The following is a 7558-nucleotide window of genomic DNA, read 5'->3' on the forward strand; positions in this document are numbered from 1 at the left end:
AGTCCTCTCCTGCTGATGTTCAGGTGTATATCAGTATGTAATGTCTCTACTTTAAAGAGTCCTCTCCTGCTGATGTTCAGGTGTATATCAGTATGTAGTGTCTCTACTTTAAAGAGTCCTCTCCTGCTGATGTTCAGGTGTATATCAGTATGTAGTGTCTCTACTTTAAAGAGTCCTCTCCTGCTGATGTTCAGGTGTATATCAGTATGTAGTGTCTCTACTTTAAAGAGTCCTCTCCTGCTGATGTTCAGGTGTATATCAGTATCTAGTGTCTCTACTTTAAAGAGTCCTCTCCTGCTGATGTTCAGGTGTATATCAGTATGTAGAGTCTCTACTTTAAAGAGTCCTCTCCTGCTGATGTTCAGGTGTATATCAGTATGTAGTGTCTCTACTTTAAAGAGTCCTCTCCTGCTGATGTTCAGGTGTATATCAGTATGTAGTGTCTCTTCTTTAAAGAGTCCTCTCCTGCTGATGTTCAGGTGTATATCAGTATGTAGTGTCTCTACTTTAAAGAGTCCTCTCCTGCTGATGTTCAGGTGTATATCAGTATGTAGTGTCTCTACTTTAAAGAGTCCTCTCCTGCTGATGTTCAGGTGTATATCAGTATGTAGTGTCTCTACTTTAAAGAGTCCTCTCCTGCTGATGTTCAGGTGTATATCAGTATGTAGTGTCTCTACTTTAAAGAGTCCTCTCCTGCTGATGTTCAGGTGTATATCAGTATGTAGTGTCTCTACTTTAAAGAGTCCTCTCCTGCTGATGTTCAGGTGTATATCAGTATGTAGAGTCTCTACTTTAAAGAGTCCTCTCCTGCTGATGTTCAGGTGTATATCAGTATGTAATGTCTCTACTTTAAAGAGTCCTCTCCTGCTGATGTTCAGGTGTATATCAGTATGTAGTGTCTCTACTTTAAAGAGTCCTCTCCTGCTGATGTTCAGGTGTATATCAGTATGTAGTGTCTCTACTTTAAAGAGTCCTCTCCTGCTGATGTTCAGGTGTATATCAGTATGTAGTGTCTCTACTTTAAAGAGTCCTCTCCTGCTGATGTTCAGGTGTATATCAGTATGTAGTGTCTCTACTTTAAAGAGTCCTCTCCTGCTGATGTTCAGGTGTATATCAGTATGTAGTGTCTCTACTTTAAAGAGTCCTCTCCTGCTGATGTTCAGGTGTATATCAGTATGTAGTGTCTCTACTTTAAAGAGTCCTCTCCTGCTGATGTTCAGGTGTATATCAGTATGTAGTGTCTCTACTTTAAAGAGTCCTCTCCGGCTGATGTTCAGGTGTATATCAGTATGTAGTGTCTCTACTTTAAAGAGTCCTCTCCTGCTGATGATCAGGTGTATATCAGTATGTAGTGTCTCTACTTTAAAGAGTCCTCTCCTGCTGATGTTCAGGTGTATATCAGTATGTAGTGTCTCTACTTTAAAGAGTCCTCTCCTGCTGATGTTCAGGTGTATATCAGTATGTAGTGTCTCTACTTTAAAGAGTCCTCTCCTGCTGATGATCAGGTGTATATCAGTATGTAGTGTCTCTACTTTAAAGAGTCCTCTCCTGCTGATGTTCAGGTGTATATCAGTATGTAGTGTCTCTACTTTAAAGAGTCCTCTCCTGCTGATGATCAGGTGTATATCAGTATGTAGTGTCTCTACTTTAAAGAGTCCTCTCCTGCTGATGTTCAGGTGTATATCAGTATGTAGTGTCTCTACTTTAAAGAGTCCTCTCCTGCTGATGTTCAGGTGTATATCAGTATGTAGTGTCTCTACTTTAAAGAGTCCTCTCCTGCTGATGATCAGGTGTATATCAGTATGTAGTGTCTCTACTTTAAAGAGTCCTCTCCTGCTGATGTTCAGGTGTATATCAGTATGTAGTGTCTCTACTTTAAAGAGTCCTCTCCTGCTGATGTTCAGGTGTATATCAGTATGTAGTGTCTCTACTTTAAAGAGTCCTCTCCTGCTGATGATCAGGTGTATATCAGTATGTAGTGTCTCTACTTTAAAGAGTCCTCTCCTGCTGATGTTCAGGTGTATATCAGTATGTAGTGTCTCTACTTTAAAGAGTCCTTTCCTGTTGATGTTCAGGTGTATATCAGTATGTAGTGTCTCTACTTTAAAGAGTCCTCTCCTGCTGATGATCAGGTGTATATCAGTATGTAGTGTCTCTACTTTAAAGAGTCCTCTCCTGCTGATGTTCAGGTGTATATCAGTATGTAGTGTCTCTACTTTAAAGAGTCCTCTCCTGCTGATGATCAGGTGTATATCAGTATGTAGTGTCTCTACTTTAAAGAGTCCTCTCCTGCTGATGTTCAGGTGTATATCAGTATGTAGTGTCTCTACTTTAAAGAGTCCTCTCCTGCTGATGTTCAGGTGTATATCAGTATGTAGTGTCTCTACTTTAAAGAGTCCTCTCCTGCTGATGATCAGGTGTATATCAGTATGTAGTGTCTCTACTTTAAAGAGTCCTCTCCTGCTGATGTTCAGGTGTATATCAGTATGTAGTGTCTCTACTTTAAAGAGTCCTTTCCTGTTGATGTTCAGGTGTATATCAGTATGTAGTGTCTCTACTTTAAAGAGTCCTCTCCTGCTGATGTTCAGGTGTATATCAGTATGTAGTGTCTCTACTTTAAAGAGTCCTCTCCTGCTGATGTTCAGGTGTATATCAGTATGTAGTGTCTCTACTTTAAAGAGTCCTCTCCTGCTGATGTTCAGGTGTATATCAGTATGTAGTGTCTCTACTTTAAAGAGTCCTCTCCTGCTGATGATCAGGTGTATATCAGTATGTAGTGTCTCTACTTTAAAGAGTCCTCTCCTGCTGATGTTCAGGTGTATATCAGTATGTAGTGTCTCTACTTTAAAGAGTCCTCTCCTGCTGATGTTCAGGTGTATATCAGTATGTAGTGTCTCTACTTTAAAGAGTCCTCTCCTGCTGATGATCAGGTGTATATCAGTATGTAGTGTCTCTACTTTAAAGAGTCCTCTCCTGCTGATGTTCAGGTGTATATCAGTATGTAGTGTCTCTACTTTAAAGAGTCCTTTCCTGTTGATGTTCAGGTGTATATCAGTATGTAGTGTCTCTACTTTAAAGAGTCCTCTCCTGCTGATGTTCAGGTGTATATCAGTATGTAGTGTCTCTACTTTAAAGAGTCCTCTCCTGCTGATGTTCAGGTGTATATCAGTATGTAGTGTCTCTACTTTAAAGAGTCCTCTCCTGCTGATGTTCAGGTGTATATCAGTATGTAGTGTCTCTACTTTAAAGAGTCCTCTCCTGCTGATGTTCAGGTGTATATCAGTATGTAGTGTCTCTACTTTAAAGAGTCCTCTCCTGCTGATGATCAGGTGTATATCAGTATGTAGTGTCTCTACTTTAAAGAGTCCTCTCCTGCTGATGTTCAGGTGTATATCAGTATGTAGTGTCTCTACTTTAAAGAGTCCTCTCCTGCTGATGATCAGGTGTATATCAGTATGTAGTGTCTCTACTTTAAAGAGTCCTCTCCTGCTGATGTTCAGGTGTATATCAGTATGTAGTGTCTCTACTTTAAAGAGTCCTCTCCTGCTGATGTTCAGGTGTATATCAGTATGTAGTGTCTCTACTTTAAAGAGTCCTCTCCTGCTGATGATCAGGTGTATATCAGTATGTAGTGTCTCTACTTTAAAGAGTCCTCTCCTGCTGATGTTCAGGTGTATATCAGTATGTAGTGTCTCTACTTTAAAGAGTCCTCTCCTGCTGATGTTCAGGTGTATATCAGTATGTAGTGTCTCTACTTTAAAGAGTCCTCTCCTGCTGATGATCAGGTGTATATCAGTATGTAGTGTCTCTACTTTAAAGAGTCCTCTCCTGCTGATGTTCAGGTGTATATCAGTATGTAGTGTCTCTACTTTAAAGAGTCCTTTCCTGTTGATGTTCAGGTGTATATCAGTATGTAGTGTCTCTACTTTAAAGAGTCCTCTCCTGCTGATGATCAGGTGTATATCAGTATGTAGTGTCTCTACTTTAAAGAGTCCTCTCCTGCTGATGTTCAGGTGTATATCAGTATGTAGTGTCTCTACTTTAAAGAGTCCTCTCCTGCTGATGATCAGGTGTATATCAGTATGTAGTGTCTCTACTTTAAAGAGTCCTCTCCTGCTGATGTTCAGGTGTATATCAGTATGTAGTGTCTCTACTTTAAAGAGTCCTCTCCTGCTGATGTTCAGGTGTATATCAGTATGTAGTGTCTCTACTTTAAAGAGTCCTCTCCTGCTGATGATCAGGTGTATATCAGTATGTAGTGTCTCTACTTTAAAGAGTCCTCTCCTGCTGATGTTCAGGTGTATATCAGTATGTAGTGTCTCTACTTTAAAGAGTCCTTTCCTGTTGATGTTCAGGTGTATATCAGTATGTAGTGTCTCTACTTTAAAGAGTCCTCTCCTGCTGATGTTCAGGTGTATATCAGTATGTAGTGTCTCTACTTTAAAGAGTCCTCTCCTGCTGATGTTCAGGTGTATATCAGTATGTAGTGTCTCTACTTTAAAGAGTCCTCTCCTGCTGATGTTCAGGTGTATATCAGTATGTAGTGTCTCTACTTTAAAGAGTCCTCTCCTGCTGATGATCAGGTGTATATCAGTATGTAGTGTCTCTACTTTAAAGAGTCCTCTCCTGCTGATGTTCAGGTGTATATCAGTATGTAGTGTCTCTACTTTAAAGAGTCCTCTCCTGCTGATGTTCAGGTGTATATCAGTATGTAGTGTCTCTACTTTAAAGAGTCCTCTCCTGCTGATGATCAGGTGTATATCAGTATGTAGTGTCTCTACTTTAAAGAGTCCTCTCCTGCTGATGTTCAGGTGTATATCAGTATGTAGTGTCTCTACTTTAAAGAGTCCTTTCCTGTTGATGTTCAGGTGTATATCAGTATGTAGTGTCTCTACTTTAAAGAGTCCTCTCCTGCTGATGTTCAGGTGTATATCAGTATGTAGTGTCTCTACTTTAAAGAGTCCTCTCCTGCTGATGTTCAGGTGTATATCAGTATGTAGTGTCTCTACTTTAAAGAGTCCTCTCCTGCTGATGTTCAGGTGTATATCAGTATGTAGTGTCTCTACTTTAAAGAGTCCTCTCCTGCTGATGATCAGGTGTATATCAGTATGTAGTGTCTCTACTTTAAAGAGTCCTCTCCAGTGTTGGGACGCAGCCCTTAGTGTCTGCATGCATATTTAACCGTGTGCAAGAGGAGATATATAAAGAGTGTGTGAGATGAATAATGAATGAGCTGCATCACAGGGGGAGCCATGTTTACTGACACCCACACACACACACACACCCACACACACACACACACACACACACACACCCACACACACACACACACACACACACACACACACACACACACACACACACACACACACACACACACACACACACACACCACACACACACCCACACACACACACACACACACACACACACACACACACCACAACACACACACACACACACACACACACACACACAGAGTGTTTTAACAGAGCTGGAAAACACATTGTCTTTTTAATCAGTCAGCGACTTTAATAATGACTTTTTAATATGTCTTTCCTCTCTGGGGTGTTGTCCTGCTTCTTGGACAGCTTGTGTTCCTGTTCATCAGCTTAACTGGGTTTTTTCAATGCACGAGAACATAAAATACTAAAACAAAGAACAAGTAAACAAAAACAGCTCTCTGTGTAGTTTCATAGCACCTTACCTTTTTTTATCTTACCTTTGACCCTAAGGAGTTTATTTCATTAGTGTGCAATAAGCCTCTCACATTTTATACTGTTTGTTCACATAAAGGATTTTCTCTGTTGTTGCTGACTGTAATAGAACAGCACATTTACGCTTAAGCACTGCTGGAAAAATCATACTTAAAGGTGGGGTATGTAATGTTTGAGAAACCAGCTCGAGATCGCTAGAATTTGAAAGTAAACAACCGGAGAAAATCTGCCACTTCCTCACAGAGCCCCTCCTCCAACACACATGAACGCACACATGACCAATGAGGGCACGAGATAAGTTTGTGCACAGATGGAAGGCTGACAGGCAGGTAGGCCATCCAGTTATTTTAGCCGGGCCGGCTCAGATGATTGGTCGTGCTTTTTACAGTACTACGGCTTCCACAGATGATGTTTTTGTATGTATTTATTGTCAAAGCATTTAATGTATTCATTGCTATCGGGATGTTAAGAGCATTCCATGGAATATAACAAAAAGTGTTTCTGAAGAGAATTACCTACCCTACCTTTAAGTACAACAGGCTGTGTGCGTCACTCTTTTGTGTCCCCTGGTCTCCCAGCTGTGTGCGTCACTCTTTAGTGTCCCCTGGTCTCCCAGCCGTGTGCGTCACTCTTTAGTGTCCCCTGGTCTCCCAGCTGTGTGCGTCACTCTTTAGTGTCCCCTGGTCTCCCAGCTGTGTGCGTCACTCTTTAGTGTCCCCTGGTCTCCAGCTGTGTGCGTCACTCTTTAGTGTCCCCTGGTCTCCCAGCTGTGTGCGTCACTCTTTAGTGTCCCCTGGTCTCCGTTGTGTTTGAGCTTCTTCAGCGCTTGGTGACGTTCAGCTTTTAGTAAACTCTGCTCATGTCTCCTCAAGGTGCTGAATGTTCTCTAAACGCTGCATGTGTTGTCAAGTTGCTGGAGATGTTTCTTCATGTGGAACCTTTGGGTTTCTAGATCTGCATCCTCTCTGAAGCTGTTTCTCCTGATGGAAGAGTCTCAGTGTGTTCACCTGTCGGCCTCCGTACAGAACAGATCTAAATGTGTGAGTTCCTCCGGGCGACAGACTGTCTGATTATTTCTGCAGGAAGACAGTTTGTGTTTAATCAGAGGTGTTGGAGTCAGAGAGGTGTTTCATTATAATTATTAATGTTATGATGAGTGACGTCGGTGCAGTGCGTCCTGATCCAGGGTCACAGTGTGTGTACACGGTGCAGAGTGTGTGTTTTAAATCAATCCTGACACACACACTGAGGTCAGCACGACTCAGCAGGTCAGAGTGCAACACAGACACTGAAGGGTTTAATACTTATTCTTTCTTTATTACTGTTTGCTGAGTTTATGAAGTCATTATTAATGTATATTATGCATGGTTTATATTAAAATATATATTTGGATTTCCATATAACTTGCTTGATCTGTTTTAAATCGAAGTGTTTGGGTTAGGGTTTATTTGTCTTTGTTATGTATGGACTTTTTGATTTTTAAATGTTAGGTTATTATTGTTTTTGTTTCAAGTATTAGTGTTATTGAAATGTTTTATATCAAAGTTAATAGTTGTATTGTATTATTATTATAGTCCCTTTCTCCAGCTCCTTCAACCTGCAGGATGTAATCTGTTCTCTCTGACTTTCATCTCATGACCGTGGTGTGTTTAAGACGCACACACCTCTTTTGATAAACATGGAGAACAAGTTAGTTTAAAATGAATCAGTGACCCGCTCTGGGATTTATTCAAATCATCTGGGACTATTTTAAATAAAAAGTGTGTATTTCATATTATTGAATATGTTTTTATGCAATAACCAGTAATATGATTTGACAACGTAGTGAGTCTGGAGCTTTG

Source organism: Trematomus bernacchii, unplaced genomic scaffold (assembly GCF_902827165.1).
Source record: "Trematomus bernacchii unplaced genomic scaffold, fTreBer1.1, whole genome shotgun sequence".
Classification (NCBI taxonomy): Eukaryota; Metazoa; Chordata; class Actinopteri; order Perciformes; family Nototheniidae; genus Trematomus; species Trematomus bernacchii.